The sequence below is a fragment of the Nuphar pumila genome, chromosome 1 (assembly GCF_984573655.1).
Source record: "Nuphar pumila chromosome 1, dmNupPumi1.hap1.1, whole genome shotgun sequence".
NCBI lineage: Eukaryota > Viridiplantae > Streptophyta > Magnoliopsida > Nymphaeales > Nymphaeaceae > Nuphar > Nuphar pumila.
In genome coordinates this window covers 10,471,194-10,486,096 of record NC_143249.1, presented here as the reverse complement: position 1 = coordinate 10,486,096, position 14,903 = coordinate 10,471,194, and the positions used below count along the sequence as shown (strand labels likewise).

The window sequence follows — 14,903 nt, the reverse complement described above, 5'->3', positions numbered from 1 at the left end:
TGAATTCATCGTGACCTTATTTTCATTTTTAAGACAAAAAGTTTCTCAGTCTTTTATTATCTTTTCTGAAGTGGGCTTTCTAGTTTTGTATTATCATATATTGTAGTCTACCTTTCCCTCGGAACAGAGAAATAAGTTCCTGCATTTGTATCCTATAGTGAACTTATTTTTCATGTCGGGGCACTAATCAACTATGATTCTTTTGCAGCTTTACAGTGTTTCTGGTTAAAGGGAAGGATCACGATGGCTGTACTTTAGCTGCTTTAGAGGTGTGTTTTGTGTGTATAAACTTGTGCTTATGGGATTTGAACCTAATCATAGCATTCACTGTCAAACTGGTCTTTTGTCTAATGTGGAAGTGTTGTGCATGGAACATCATGGGATATGCTTAAGTACTTGGATCTGGGTGGGTAATATATGTCATAAACCAATAACATTTATATTGGGATGTAAAATAGGGTATGGGTTTTGGCTGGAGTGGACATCCAACTATTTCAGAATCTTTCAACCTATATCACAAGGATACGGCTGAAAATACGGGGATACAGCCAATTTTATGAATGGACATATTCGGCGAAGGCCTAATGATGCTCCAGTTAGAAGGATGGAGAAATGGGAAAATATATTAGTTAAAAGAGGTCCGGGTAGGCCTAGGAAGACTTGGATGGAGATGATAGGAAAGGATATGAATGCTTTGAACCTCACCGAGGACATGGCATTGGATAGAAATGATTGGAGGAGAAGGATTCATGTTGAAGACCCAGAATGATTTTCTTTGTTGGTTCATATCACCGACCCCAATTGTTTTGGGATGAAGGCGTAGTTGTTGTTGTTGTATCAATGTAACTAATATACAAGGGGATATGAAACAAGAGTCAAAATGGAGTATCTGTGTGACATAGCTCTCAACCCATATTCATAAGGCCTTTGATTCCCACTTTGGTAAAAGTTAACATTTGTCATGGAGTTCTAAAATCCATCGATTAAAAATATGAAATTTTCTGAAGTATCAGTTAAATTTACTCAATAAGGTTACAGTGCTAGTCAACTCTGGTAAGGTATTTTCCTGTCTGTGCTAAATCCAATTCTAAATATGCTATACATAATAAAATCAAATTTAGTTATACCTACTGCATGAATCTGGAATATTTACATCAGTACATGTGGATGGAGCAACACCAGGGGATGGTGGTGTGATATGCTTACTATTAATATTATACAATTTTAGAACAATTTTTTAAGTCTGGGAATATATTTAATTAATTGTTCTTGCATTCTGTTTATTCCTGTGAAATATACTTTGTATACAGATCGCAGTAGAAAATCAAGATCTGCATACCAAATTCCAACCTCTGGTTGCAATTGGATCCTTTGATATAGAATCTAGAATCAGATACCCAGAAAAGCTGCTATATAGGAAAATTTATGTGAGTGCATACTCTGTCGTCAACTTGTATCTAGTTTCATGTGTTAACACATGGATGAACATTGAATGATTGCCTGTGTTACTCTGTCCTCTTATATTTATTTAACGAAGTACAGGAAACCAGTGAAGAGAGAAAAGTTTGTACGTGTGAATAACTTTACCTCCCTTTTTTTATTTTTCATGAAAATCTTATCATAGGTGGTGGCACAACAGGTTCCAACCACTGGTTTGCATTTTCTTCGAATATCTTCTTTTCCATTCCTTTTTTTTTTCTTTTTTCGCTCACATCTTCTTTTAAATTCTTTAGGGAGCATTTGTTACATGCCCGGTGGTGGAAATTCATATTTCATGTGATAAAAAGTACCTTACAATTTGGATAGTCCAAAATCCTTTTAACTTTTTGAATAGCTTACGCTAATAAACAACAGATATTTCAGTAGTATAATTCTTTTATAACACTAGCTACTTATGTTAGTGGCTTATTATACCAAAGATCCCCCTATTAATTTAGAGAGAGAGAAAGCAATCATATTCACTACCATGGTTCTTTCAAGTCCTCATGATTCTATGAAGAGATAGGACCCTATGACAATGGAAAGCATTTCCCGCCTCAGAAAAGTCTTCATTTGTCCCAGTACACAAGTAGCTCAATAACTAGTACTTCTCACATGATCCCTGTGCCTAGCCTCTTCTAGAATAATTCATTTTTCGCTTTACGTATCTACGGCAAACAATATAAGCAAATTATCCCTCTGTTGTTGAAAATGATAACCACAAACTTGGTTTTTAGTTAACAGGATTCTTGCTACTTGTTAGTTCAAGCAATGGAAAAAGAGCGCACAAGAAAGAATGGAAGAGCAAAATTGAGTATATACACATCAGGGATCACCCTTTCCCCAAAAATCTGCAATCGTATTGTTTTTGTAACTTAACACATAGAAATTACAAGGGGAGGGGAAAAAAAGGATTTTCTTTCAAGAAACTTAAAATTCTAACAGCTCTCTGCAAGGACAGTTATTTTGCTAACTCACGACCTGTGCGTATACCAGAGGCAGATATCTGAGTTCTCGCCTAGTCCTAGCTTTCTTTCTTTACCTCCAACTCAGAAGAAGTCTCTCCTCCATTATCAGATGGGGAACGGTGGTCGCCGCCATCCTCAACCATTCTGCTCCTCTTCAGATGCTTCTGGACGTAGAAATTGAGGAAAAGCAACAAGAGGGTCCCATTGAGGAAGGAATTGAACACCCACGCTCCGATCCCGTTGCACCCCTCCTTCCTGAAATGCAATAGCAGGACGCCAACATGGGCGGCGAGGTAGCATGCCAGCAGAAGGATCTGGCAATTCTCGACGACCGGGAAGCACGACGTCGGCAGCCCGGTGTTCGTCCAGAAGCGGTACCCGTACATGACGGAGGAGATCAGCGTGGTGGAGAGCATGGCGACCACCTGAAACGATTGGGAGAACTCGAGCCAGAGGAAGGACATGAAGATGAGGATGGAGTGGTGGAAGAGGCGGAAGAAGGTGAGCGGGCGGCGGCGGAGGATCGAGAAGAAGGTGCGGATCGGGAGGAGGAACCGGGAGACGTAGAACATGTAGGACCAGAAGAAGACGCGGCCGGAGGGGCGGGTGCCGAGCGGGAAGCAGAGGAGCCATTGAATTGTGGTCTTGTTGCGTCGCCAGAACCACCTGGTGTCGCGGACCTCCGCTGCCGTCGACAGGCTGAGACCGGCGAAGATCGCGGCGGAGACGAGGGCGATGGCGAGGCTGTGCAGCGCGGGGAGGGGGCCGAGCGGGACGGGGCGCCTGCGCTTGATCAGGACGAGGCTCAGGAACAGCGCGGAGGACAGGTAGATGGCTATGGAGGAGAACAGAAACGACCAGGTCGATCCCCAAGAATGGGCGTGGCTCCATCTGAAGTTTACGATCGTGGGGTGCTCTGCTAGATAATACTGCAACCTCTGGGTCGCCATCCCCACCATACTCCTCACCATCCTCTCCTCTCCCCTTCCCTTCTGATTCAATTCGATAGTAATTTAAAGAGACTCAAAGAGGGAACAATCCTTCAATGCCCTCGATCCCTGTCTCTTTCTATATCTATCTACCTTCTCCTGTTTTTCTATGGTCGGTTTGTTGGCTACCCTTTCTTCTGTTTTCCATTTTATCTGTGGTTGCCTTGTGATCACCTCATCAGTCCTTTTCTTTGTGTTCCCGTAGGACAAGACCTGTTTTAGGAGGCGTTCCTTCCTTCCTGGTGCGAACCCGTCCTCCCCTCGCGGTGCGACATGTGGATGGCCCTGAATCTAAGGTGGGCAAACCAAACTCGTGTCCGTTGATTTCAATGGGGATTCGGTTGTCACGCTGGGCATTGTAGGTGGACGAAGAAGGCAGAGAGGAGAGACCTCTGGATCTTGGAAGTTGGAACTCTCTCTTCTTGTGTGTGAACCCAAGTTGGAGTTGTTTATTTGTTAAAGAGTTAAAATAGTCAGAAAGAGGTGGAAGACGACTTTGGAATATTATTCGAATCAAAGAAAAAGTATGCGACGCTATCAAGGTGATAGCATGTCTAGTTCATGACTTAATGGTGATAGGAACTAGGACCTTCTTTTGTCTTCACAAAGTGGACCTACCATTCTTTATTGGTCGTTACTTTCATTGACATCAATAGGTCATGTGTACTGTTTGTTGGTGTTGGGGTCTTGGCCCTTTTAGAAGCAATAACTTTGATGTTCTTTAATGATGTGCCATTGAGGCCTTCTTAGCTAACAAGAGATCTCGCTACTTATAGACATAAGACTCTGTAAATATGGCTATGGATGCTTGTAGAAAATTAGCCGTCTCGCAAGCTCATATTCTTCCTGTTTTTCGTGCCAAATAAGTACAGTTTGGGGTCAAAAGTCGATTAGATTGTGTCCCTTTTCCCAAAGCGGCTTCAAGACTCGTTGGGCTAGGAGAACTGAAAGCGGGTTGAATTAATGGACCACTCATGCGGGACAGCCTCGGCAATGCCATTGCTTCTTGATATTTCTTTGAATTTGTGTGGTTAGCAAATCTTGTTCTTCCAGATGGATGACGATGTAAAGGAGTCGCGAGATGTTGATTTCTTAAATGAAGGCAGAACTTTGTTGGGAAAAAACAAGCAAAAGGAATCGGTGGAGCAATTAATCTAAGGTGCACCACTAATTTTTGTCTTACCAATTTGTCATCGTTTTTTATTTACCAGTCAATTAACTTTTGAATGGGGAGTATAATAAAGCAACTTTTGATAAGCCGATCTAATGTATCATAGAATCAATTTGAATTTATACAAGGAAGGTCTACGATGAAAACTATTTTCTTATTAAGGCACTTTATACAATGATTTTGAGAAGGGTAAAAATTTATGTATGTTTTTTAGACTTAGAGAAACCTTACGACCAAGTCTGTGGGAACTTAATTTGGTCATGCCTAAATACATTCCTTATAGATATATTAAAATAATTTAGGATATGTATGCATGAGCAGTTACGATTATTAGAACTACATGTGAAGAAATGTTGTTCCCAATTAAAGTTGGGTTACATCGAGTATCAACTTTAAGCTCATACTTTTTTACTTTAGTTGCCGATGAAATAATGTCTTTGTATTCAGTTGAAAGTCTCTTGGTGTATGCTCTTCTTAGATGATATAATACTGGTTAGTAAAGATAGAAATGATATAAAAAAATGATTTATGAATTAATAGAATAAAATTTTGATATATGAAGTGCAAGTTTAGTATAAAAGCAAGTGAGAACAATGTCAAGATATGTATGTTATAAGACTAGCATTATTATATGGAACTGAATGTTGAGCAATTAAAAAGCAACAAGAAGATATAGTGCATATTGCATAAATGCGTATGTTAAGATGAATGCCTGGAGTTACAAGAAAATATAAAATTAAAAATAAATATATTACAATGTGCTTAGGAGTCAGACCAATGAAAAGTAAAATAAGTAAATGTCCGTTTAATATGTTTGAAAGGAATACTTCTCACGATACTTATGACAAAGATTGAAATGGTAAAAGTAGGAGGTAGGGAAAAAAAAAAAGACCACTGAGGTGGTCTGGTTAAAGGTGACAAAAAAATTATGAAGTGGTCTAACTTTTAGCCTTATATAGACAATAACGGAGAAATGAGACTAGCAAACCTGACCTCATGCAATATGAATAAGTGTTGATCATGATAATGAATTAAAAATCTGTTTACCATATTATTCTTGGTAGGTGAATTTTTTTTTAAAGGCAAGTTGGGGTTAAGCAGACCCCACCAGTTATTAGACTGGGGTTTGTAATCTGCAACGTCCCATCACAGGGAGACGTGCACTGACAGCTCCTACTAACCACAGGAAGCCCCCCGTTTTGATAGGTGAATTTTCATATGTAGCGTTGTTCTTTCAAGTTTTCTTCTTGTTTCACAAAGCTAGTTGATTTTTCAGCCTTGTGATGGTGATGTTTAGCCAGAGCCGTACCTGTGTTTTATGGGGCCTGAGGCGGAGGGAAAAAATGGGCCTCCTATTAATATTAGGAGTTTAGGGCCAGGGCCTCCGATTTTTTTTTAAAGAATCAAAATAACAATAAAATTTGCATTCACATTAAACAAATATAATATTTCAAATATTTATATTATATTAAATAAAAATGTATAAAATATTTATATAAACTACCTAAACAATACTCATTGGCCTTAAAAATAGGCCCCTAAATTTTTTTTGGGCCCAGGGGCCCTGAGGCCAAAGCCTCATTGGCCTCTTTACAGGTCCGGCTCTGTGTTTAGCAACTGCATGACGGGAGAGCCGCAGGAGAGGACGAGATTGTGTTGCAATCTTTAAATATTCAAACCTGAAACTGCAAGCTTGATGTGGCCCCCCCATAGCTAAGAGCCAGGCTTCTTAAATCCTTTCTATGGCATCGAGTAATAATTGTCACTGCAGTTTGGAATTCAAACACACTTTAGATTTGTCGTGATCTACGAAAGGTCATCCAGCAACGACGGTGGACCCGACTGGTGGGTCCTTGCTATTATCTGCAGCTTCCTATCTGATGCTTCAGATCTCAGCTGGGCGCAACTTCTTCTGTCACTGCACACAACGTCGGCTATTTTTCTAAGGGTAGAGGAACTAGCTTATTAGCTGTCCTCCTCCTTGGTTACGACTAGGGGTGTCAAGGGTTTGGTTAAGACTTAGGTGAAATCAGACTTACATCAGATTTTCGGGTATGGTATCAAATTCGGACCTGGGTCTAATCAGGTCTACTATAAAAAAAATATACCCGGATTCGATAAGAACTACATGAACCAGACACAATTATACCTCATAAAATAATATTTTTTTTTATCATTTTTACATTGAAAAATTGCGGGTCTTAATCGGAACTCGGTTCATGTATAAAATTTCACAAACTATACCCAAGTCCATGTATTAATCGGATCTTTAGGTCCGGAGCTGGGTCTTAATCTAGTCTTCTTATTTGCCACCATACCCGGACCCTATAAGGTTTGCTCCGGGTAAACCCGACCCGTTGAGACCCTTAGTTACAACATATATATATATATATATATATATATATATATATATATATATATATATATATATATATATATATATATATATATATATATATAGTCCTGCTGCCTATCACTTTCTAGCCTACTATCAATTTATTGAGCTTTTGAAGTATTTTTTCATGCTTTCCTTGAATAAGACCATACATACTTGATTTTATAGAATTCTACTCTTGAACCATCCAATTCCAACATACAGATAGGTTTTTATGAGATTTAAAAATCGATGGTTTAAACATCATTGCAGCCTTTCTCTATGCAACCTTCATTGCCTCGTTTGCCCTACTTCTTTTTAGCCATGTAACATCCTATGTGGATTGCAGTTTTCCCTCCTCTAATCTGGGTCTAACCAGCCTTTTGTTACACCCCGGAAAATTGAGTTATTTTTTTTTTAAATAGAGCACACAACACAACGGAATAGAACAATTTTTTAATTCTTTTGAATTCATTTCGAAAGGAATTCAACACATGGTGAAAGTGAACCATTTTCAATTTTTTTTTTTATGAAAGCCATAGTTAGGAATTTTAGTCAAAAGCTTAGTATTAAACACAACATTTAAAAACCAATATTTTTATTGATCTGCATCTTCAATTTACAAAACTCAATGATGAATTTCAATAATTTTTTTTTTACAAAATTTATAATTTTAATTAATCTCAATGATAGCCCCAAAATACACAGAGCCTCTAGGAGAAGGGTCCACAATCTAGCTTCAAATATACTTGAGCTCACGGCATCCATCACCGCTTATCTGTGGGTACTTGAAAAAAAAGAGAGTTCAGAGGTGACATCTCAAGTAATTCAACCACTTATCTCGCGATAACAAACATGAACAGGTCAACAAGCTAAATTGGACTCCAACTAAGTCCAAGACCTTGACTCTATGCAAGATTTGATTCGACACAACCTCTAACTCAAGAAGTAACTTTATGAACCATGCATAACCTAGATGAATGCATATATTTTATTTTTTTCTCCATTTATGCTATTCTTTTGCTTCCTACTATGTGCACACAATTAATTTAGTTTCGATAGAATTACAGTTTCCATAAAAGCACCACTGCTTCAGACCGCTATAGGCTCACCAGTCTACATAGGAGTGTATTTTCAACAAAGAGTACTTACATATTTTATTAACCCCATAAGAACTTGATTATACTAGCATTAATGTCACTCGCTCTCAAAGCAAGTACAAAGTCACTCAAGGTGACAGGTTATCTCATCTTTTAAGGTGTAACCAAACATCTCTGTGTAACTTGCTCTAAAATTAATTTAAGTTCATTTTTAACTTAGTTTACTACTTATTTCTGGTAGACAAGGCCTTGCCCAATAAGCTACACTGGAATTCTCTAACATATGAGATATTTATGTATATATTTTTCTTTCAAACTAGTGCAATCACGTCATTGCACACATGGGGTCACCTAAGTGCCCCAAGTCACATGTTCAACAAGACCTTATTGTATCCTACAATAGGCTCTAACTTGCAAAAATCATTTTCTCAAGCATAAAATATAAGAAAAATAGAGAACTTTGTAAACCTCAAGTTTACGAATCCCAAAACATTTTACGTGACCTACTAAAACCCATATATACGAAGATCCACCAAATTCCAATGAACTACCAAAACCACTAACCTTCCTAAACTAGGTTCATTTCACATCTACATGTATATATTTTTTTCTACCACTACAAGACATCATATGTATCCAATAACCAAGTATATATATATATATATATTCTCAATCATTACAGGGTAACATAAGTATCAATGACAGATTTTATTTGACATGTACGTATAGGGCAGCAAACAGTTTATCATGACAATTTTTTTTTTGTTAATTAAGTGTATCATGACATAAAATTTTGATTAACTAAGTATAGGGCTGCAAATAAGTATATCATGATATAAAAAATTTTATTAACGACATAAAGGGAAGAAAATACATATATCATGACATAAAAATTTTTATTAACTATATAGAGCAGCAAATACTTATATCATGACATGAAAATTTTTATTAACTATGTATGGGGCAGCAAATACGTATATCATGACATAATTTTTTTTTCTTAACTAATCTTTTTCACTTCTTTAGCCATGTACTACGTAAAAAAAATGTATTAACTATGGATAGGGCAGCAAATACATATATCATGACATAAAAAAAAATGTATTAACTACTATGGGGTAGCAAATATGTATATCATGACGTAACAATTTTCATTAACTACATATAGGGCAGCAAATACATATATCATAAGGCAGCCTACGTATGTCATAACAAAAAATTATTTTTCTTAAATGCTACAGAGCAGCCCACGTATATCACAGTAGAAAATTTATTTTTCTCAAGCACAACAGGACAGCCTCCGTATATCACAACAGAAAATTTATTTTTCTCAAACACTACAGGGCAGCCTACGTATGTCATAACAAAAATTTACTTTTCTCAAACACTACAGAGCAGCCTACGTATATCACAACAGAAAATTTATTATTCTTGAACACTACAGGACAGCCTATGTATATCACAACATAAAATTTATTTTTCTCAAACACTACAGGGCAGCCTACGTATGTCATAACAAAAATTTATTTTTCTCAAACACTACAGAGCAGCCTACACATATCACAACAGAAAATTTATTTTTCTCAAACACTACAGGGCAACCTACGTATATCACAACCAAAAATTTATTTTTCTCAAACACTACAGAGCAGCCTACGTATATCGCAACAAAAAAATTATTTTTTTCAAACACTACAGAGCAGCCTACATATATCACAATAGAAAATTTATTTTTCTCAGACACTACAGAGCAGCCTACGTATATCATAACAAAAATGTATGTTTCTCAAACACTACAGATTTTTTTTTTCAGTCATAACAGGGCAGCGTATCGCCAATGACAACGATCTATTTTTTGAAAGAGAAAACAGGGCAACATAGTATAACCAATGACAAAAAATTTCTGATGAATGTACAGGGCAGCAATAACAGATTTTTTTTTTCTAACGAATGTACAGGGCAGCAATAATAGAACTTTTTTTTCTAATGAAAGTACAGGGAAGCAATATGTATCGTAGTTGAACTCACAGGGCTGCATATTTATATCCTACCTAAAGAATTTATTCTTCAAATCTAGTACATATGACTACACTTAGGATAACCAAGGATTCATATTCAATTTTTTTTTCATCAAGACATGGGGCAGCGATACAGTCTCATAGTAAGAAACGTCTCAAATCAAACACAATACAACTGTAATATCTTGTGTTTTATATCATTTTAAATTCTGAGATTTTAGAAAATTTGACTAAGTGTTTTGGTAAAGTCGATAAAATCCTTGATTTTAGGTAGCATCAGCTGAGTTTGGGTGTCGCCCAGGACCCATTGACAAGACCTAAACGAGCCAATTAAGATTTGGTAAAACTTTTTATTTTTGACATTTAAAATTGAGCGAAATTCGGGTTAAATTCAAGCAAAATTTGAAGGCAAAATTCAGATAATATATCATTAGATGCATCTCAAAATTTTGAAAACATTGATATTAGGTTGGGTGGATGAAATGAAAAAGTGCAATTGGAGTGTTGTGCGATCGTAGAATGCCATTGCGGTTGAAGGGAAAGTTTTATAGGACGACTATTAGGCTCGCTTTACTATATGGTACGGAATGTTGGGCTGCCAAGAGACATCATATTCAAAAAATGAGTGTAGCTGAGATGCGTATGCTGAGATGGATGTGTGGAAATACAATAAAAGATAAGATTCGGAACGAAGAGATACATAAGAAGGTGGGCGTTGCACCCATTGAAAATAAGATGAGAGAGAATCGTTTACAGTGGTTTGGACATATTCGGCGAAGGCCTAATGATGCTCCAGTTAGAAGGATGGAGAAATGAAAAAATATGTTAGTTAAAAGAGGTCGGGGTAGGCCTAGGAAGACATGATGGAGGTGATAGGAAAGGATATGAATGCTTTGAACCTCACCGAGGACATGACATTGGATAAAAATGATTGGAGGAGAAGGATTCATGTGGAAGACCCAGAATGATTTTCTTTTTTGGTTCATATCGCCGACCCCAATTGTTTTGGGATGAAGGCGTAGTAGTTGTTGTTGTTGTATTCATATTTTGTTTTTCTAAATTTGGGCTAATATTGGCCCGAAAATCACATCTTTTAAAAAATGATCCGCCTCTACGTGACTGGTTCTAGATTGGATTGGGTCGGATCCGATCCGTTTGACTCAAGTTAATATGGATCTAGATCCAGTATAAGACCTATATTAATTAGGATCTGGTCTAGTTTGAGATCCATATAGATATTGAATATGGATATGGATATTGAATTCAGATCCAAAATCTAAGTCCAACTAATTTAAAGTTTTAAATTCAATATAAAGGTTTAATTGAGTGAATTTGCAAGTTAAAAAGACTCCCAGAGGGTGGAGATATCCTCTGAAATTTTACTATTTAATAAATAATAAATAACTAATTAATTAAATATTAAAAATTAATTTATTCCAAAATTTCTTTTGAACATGGCATTTAGGGATTTTAGAAGAGTCCAAATAGGGTTAAAGTAAAGTAGTAAAAAAATAAAATATCAAATGGATAAAAAAGTAGTTAAAAAGGAAAGAGGAGGTTAAAGATAGAGTTTTACATTATAAAAACTCTATCTCCTAGCCAAATGGGTGAGAAACTCAAGAAGGGACGTCACCCTCTCTCTAGAAGACAAAAAAAAAATTTATAAAAGGGTTTAACTCACCCTTCTCTCTAGATTTCATTTTCGCGAGAGAGAGAGAGAAGAAAGAAGGAAAAAGAAAGAAAAAAAAAGAGAAGAGAGGAAAAGAGGAAGGAAGAGAAGAAGAAGGAGAAGAAAGAAATGGATTTCCTTCCATTCAGGGCATCCGACTTATATTTTTGGTATTTTTTCATCTTTGATCGAAGGTACGAGTTCCTTTCTTGATTCGAATGGGGAGAAATATTTTAAATCAGATTTGTGTGGGGATTCTAGATGAAAAAATAATAAATCTGATTTTTCTTTACATGTTCGATCACATGCCGTGATGTACGTGGGCATGAAACTCGATTTTTACAAACACATGGCTTATTTTTCCTGTTTTTCATGTTCTAACCTATGTCACATGGGTGCGGGTGCGACACGGGTGCGGAGCAATTTCAAAAAATTTGGACACGGGGACGCGGCTATATATATATATATCAATAATAAAATTGTAAATTTTAAAGCAAAAATTAAAAAGTAATTCTATTGAAGTAACAACACAAACTTACCAAAATATAACACATAAATAAGTTTGTGAGTGTGATAACAATAAAACTTATCATAAATGGACAAAAATAGACTCGATCAAAGTTGATTGAGTCTAAAATTAATTTTAATAAATAGACAAAAATAGACTCAATCAAAGTTGACCGTGTCGGCCCCGTGTCCGAAGCCGCACCCGTGTCAGGGCGTGTCGATGCAGGTGTGTCGACCTTTTAGCCGAGTCCGTGTGACTTAGGTTCTAACTATTGATTTTTCTTTGCATCAGCATACTGCCTATATATATATATATATAGGTGTGTGTGGGTCAGTGCATGCGAGGTCTGATTTGGATCTGATCTAATCCAAGCCAGACTTGCTGTAGATTTCAGCATGTTGTCATTGCTGATTTGACTATGTTTAAAATTGTTTGATAGTATGCTGAAAATCAGTTGGTTGTGCAATGGTAGTGGAGCTTCTGTTATGATGAGCAGCGACATGATTCTACTTTTTCCAGCACTATTTATGTTTCGTAGAGAAGAACTATATTACAAACTGTCATAAAAATGTATTTCTTTGGTAACTGATATGCAGACTACGACTGGTGATTAAATTTATGTGTTTTTGGTCAGACTATCGACTGGGAATAAGTCTGGTCAGACTATGTATAATCTGATTTCCAGCCGAAAGTCATCAGTCTAGTAATATGATGTAAAGAACAAGAAAATATAGACTGTCAGGCATTTTGCATATAATAAAAAAAAATCTGCTGTCTGGACAATGTTATTTTTTTTCCTGGTCATGGTATCGACTGAAATCAGCTTTGATCAGATCTGATTTCTAGTCGATAGCCATCAACTTGACTTCACAGTATGTAATTTGTTTTTTTTTGTTTATGTGATAAGTCTGTGTAAGGGGTAATCCTATGCCTGTTACATGCAGTAGATGATGGATCTGATGACATGATTCAGCAGATGTATTTTTTTAGCACTAATTATGTTCATAGTGCAATCTTGGTTGATGCGGTCATGTACTTACCCCCCTTTGGCCGAACAAAAACATTACATTGTTAGAGCTGATTTTCTGTTATGATAAATAGTAGCGTCAACATATATATTCTTCCAGCCCTTTTAATGTTTCGTAGTATAGCTACTTCTAGGCTGTCATAATTGCTTTTATATCATAATTGCATTTGATGTCATTGAGTTGGTTGAAATTGTTTTTAATGTTGTCTTATGACCTGCTATTTTATTACTGAGCTCATAGCCGACCCCTACAAGGGTCATGAGCAAGCTGCTCATGCTCGGTTTTGTCTATGATATGACTGTCATAAAGTTGTTTGATGCTGCCATATGGGCTGACATCGAAACAACCTTAAAATTTCAACTTTGATCTATGTTAGCATTATGTCAAAAAAAAAATCTGTATGCTGTCATGATTAGGTTGAATATTAAATTGTTCTTATTGTTGCCATACAATATGATATAATGTTGTTAAATGTGTTGTAATTATGAATTTTGTAGGCTGCTGTGAAACTGACTAGTGCTGCACATTTGTGTGCAAGACTGTCCGCTGCTTTTGGCTGCATGCTTATGCATGGAAAATATGCTATCAATAGCATGCTAGTGTTGTCCTGTGCATGAGGGCAACATAGCTTTAGCTCGGTAGTTATGTTGTGTATCTCGAGCATGCCCGAATTGGCAAAAAGGTTTATTGGTTATGTACGCTCATGAAATTGAATATTATGTTGACATAAATGTGCATATCATGAACACATAATTTTTGAAGTTATTTTAATGTTGCATTAACATGATCATGTGCATGTTTGGATGTTATGCATGAGATGAATCATGAAAACAAAATACCTATTGCAAGCAAGTGTTCATATGCATATGTAAATTGTTTTATATATACATTCTTGTTGTGTGTAAATGAATGTGCATTGTGAACATGTTTTAATAGTTGTGTGTGTGCATGCTCACTAAGAATTTTGTTTAAGATGCATCAGTGGTCAGATGTGAACCACTGTAGGCCAGGAGCATGGGTTGCTCTAAGATTAGTATTATGCATTGCAAAATTCATATTTGAAATTATTGACATTCTAAATTAATTGCACTATTAAATTGTAGTGGGCCAGGTTCCGTGTTGTGTTTTGCATGTTGATTTGCAAAATGATTCTTTTGTAAAGAATTTAACTTTTGATAAAAAGATAAAAAGAGATAAAAAGTCTAATTAATGTTTTTCTTCCTGGATGTCCCTTCCATAGTGTGAGAATCCTAAATGATAATTTTTGAGAAAACCGCGAGGATACTAAAACTTCGTGTACGATTGTGCCCCTGAACCCAATATGATGGTTCGCTTCCCGGCTATGATTTTAAGGAGTTTTTAGTAAGTTTGCTTGGAGGTGGTATTGTAGATACAACTGTTGTTATTGGTATACCAAGAAAGTAACATTCGTGGATGTTGATTTTTCTAATGTTCCGATATTAGATGTTTTTTAATGTTTCAATGAATGGTGTTGATTCATAATATCGGTCAAGGAACAAATATGTAACCCAGTAATAAAATACAATTGTGTGTTAAGTTAAAACTGTGAACCTATTTTGAACTTCGAGAATTTGTGGT

At 36.4% G+C, this 14,903-nt stretch overlaps 1 pseudogene across 1 annotated transcript; it reads right to left on the bottom strand.

Annotated features, from left to right (window-relative positions):
* Positions 1-2,157: 2,157 nt before the first annotated feature.
* On the bottom strand, positions 2,158-5,490 carry LOC149847939 (fatty acid elongase 3-like pseudogene; annotated as a pseudogene). Its single transcript, XR_016432463.1, has one exon. The product of XR_016432463.1 is annotated as a fatty acid elongase 3-like pseudogene (transcript).
* Positions 5,491-14,903: the final 9,413 nt, after the last annotated feature.